The sequence below is a fragment of the Musca domestica genome, unplaced genomic scaffold (assembly GCF_030504385.1).
Source record: "Musca domestica strain aabys unplaced genomic scaffold, Musca_domestica.polishedcontigs.V.1.1 9, whole genome shotgun sequence".
NCBI classification, from domain to species: domain Eukaryota; kingdom Metazoa; phylum Arthropoda; class Insecta; order Diptera; family Muscidae; genus Musca; species Musca domestica.
In genome coordinates this window covers 14,489,276-14,492,135 of record NW_026712435.1, presented here as the reverse complement: position 1 = coordinate 14,492,135, position 2,860 = coordinate 14,489,276, and positions in this window count along the sequence as shown.

Genomic DNA, 2,860 nt, shown 5'->3' with positions numbered 1-2,860 from the left:
GATTTAGGTGAATCAATAGAGCTATAATCATGAAATTTGGAAATAACAATACTATTGGAGTGTAGGATTGGGGTATAGATGAAGCTTTGGAAATTTGTACGTATGTGTACGACGACGGCCGGGTCGAACTTTGAATACTCTCAGACGTTTGGAAAGAATTCGGTAATTTTCAAAAACAAATAAATAAATAAGATAATTTGAAAAATACAGTTAAATTATAAAAATGCCGAACATATGGAGTAACCGTTAAATCTATACGAAAACGTGGACCTGCATAGGCAAGTTTTGTCATAGGCCATTACCATATTCAAATACGAAACTAAAAGAATTCCGGTGAATAATATCGCGAAAATATAACAAGTAAAAAAACATTAAGTTTGGTCGGGCCGAACTTTTAATACCCTCCACCTTAGGGTAATGGAAACATTAGAAGCAATTATGAACCACAAATAAAAATTTTTAGACATATTCGTGGGAAAAAAATCATCAAAATACCGAATATCGGGAGGTACCGTTATATGGGGGCTATACCAAAACGTGGACCTATACATGCAATGTTTCGCTACCGGAGCTAGAACCCACTATGACCAAAAACTACCCATTGTTAGACAAACCCATGAAAAAATGTGGCAAAAATCATAAAAATGCCGAATATCGGGAGGTACCGTTATATGGGGGCTACACCAAAACGTGGACTTATAGATGCAATATTTCGCCACCGGAGCTAGAACCTACTATGACCAATAAATACCAATTTTTAGACAAACCCATGAAAAATGTGACAAAAACCATCAAAATACCGAATATCGGGAGGTACCGTTATATGGGGGCTATACCAAAACGTGGTCACGTGGTCCTATACATGCAATGTTTTGCCACCGCAGGTTGAACCCACTATAACCAACAAATACCAATTTTTAGACAAAACCATGAAAAATGCGGTAAAAATCATCAAAATACCGAATATCGGGAGGTACCGTTATATGGGGACTATACCAAAACGTGGACCGATATATGTCATTTTCAATACCAACCATCCTAGACACAATACAAATTATTCTGCTAAATTTTGACGCTCTGGGCCGCCATAACAGCCGATGATTGCTCTCCGCTGTATTAATCGACGGTGACATCAGAATAAATGTCGAATATTATCGCGAAAATATTCTTGAGGGTGTATTAAAGCCTTAGACCTTCCAACAGGACTCAGCACATTCGCCGGAGAGCAACATTCAGGCAGCGTGTGACGGTTTCATTGGCCGTTTGAAGGCCATAATTCGTGCCAAAGGTGACCAATTCGAACAAATCTAAACTTATTCTAAAATTTGATGCTATTTCCGAAATTTTTTGCTTTCATTCAACAAAATTGAAAAAAAAAAACAGTAAAGTATTAAGTCGGGCCGGACCGACTTTATGATACCCTACACCACTTTGCTAATTTAGTAGAGCTCCGCATAACAATTAAAAGTTGTTGTGGGAGAAATTAATCATTCACGCTATGATTATAATTATAATTTAAAGTTCAAAGGACTAAATATGCCGAAGCATTTGTATCTTTTAAATTCGGACTTTTATTGCCCATTTGGTGCACAATTAATTTGAAATCGGATAAAGATATATATATGGAAGCTTTATCCAAATCGGAACCGATCTCGATAAAATTTGGCAAAGATATTTCTGAGCTATATGTGATACATTTCCCTGAATATCGTTGTTACGGAGTACATATTACGGCTGCGGGTAACAAATATAACAAATCGGATGAACAGTATATATGGGAGCTATAGCTATATCTGAACCGATCTTCACCAAATTTTACATAGTAGGTTCTAGACTCAATTCGGTCGTAAGTGCCAAATTCCATCCCATGTGGACATATTATTATATTTCACATTTGGTGCCCAATAACAGGCAAATCGGGCGAAGATAAATATGGTAGCTATGTCTAAATTTTGACCGATTATCTCCAATTTCAATAGGGTTTGTCCTTGGGCCAAACAAATGATTTGTTTAAAATTTCATCTGGATAGGGCAATAAATGCGAACTGTACTTTGTTTACAAAAATACATGGACAGACGGACCGACGTACATGCATAAATCGACTCAGAATGTGATTCTATGCAGATCATCAAAAGGAACTATGGGTCAATCTCGTTTCCTTTTGCCTGTTACAAACAAATGCACAAAGACATAATACCCTGACCACCTTGTGAAAAATGAAAATTTATGGTGTTGGAATTTGTTGCAGTTTTTTATCTCTCCCTGTTATGCAATATGCAAAATGGCGGGGCAGGCGGTTTAGACTGCTTATCTACAAAGAGATTATTATTTTTTGGGATTTCTACCCATTAAATGGAAAGGAAAGTCTCCGTTGGTCACACTTAAATATGTTCCACTGTTTTTGTGATTCGATTATTTGTTTCCATTTATTTCCGCTGCCAATACAACAAAAAAAAAAAAAAACTGTATTAAATATATTGTCATGTTTGTCTGCGAGTAGTAAGTAAGTTGGCTGTTGTTGTTTTTGTTGCTGTGCTATCGGTTAGTTCATGCAATCACGAATTTATATTTATTGTAATTTAGTGACAAGTGGCGCTCCAGATGGTGGTTACCGTCTTCTCCTATGCACACGAAGACATGTTCGATTACTGCCATACAGATTCAAGAAGAAGTATGAAAATATGTATGTGGGAATTGAATTGGATTTTGGGGCTGCTGTGCTCCCTCATCACGGAGGTCATAGATGACAAGTCATTTGAGGTCTTATTTTATATAATTTTGTCATATGTATTTCTTAATATTATATGTAGTTGCATATGCTTTAATTAGATTAGTACCGCATATTATCATATCAGGAAT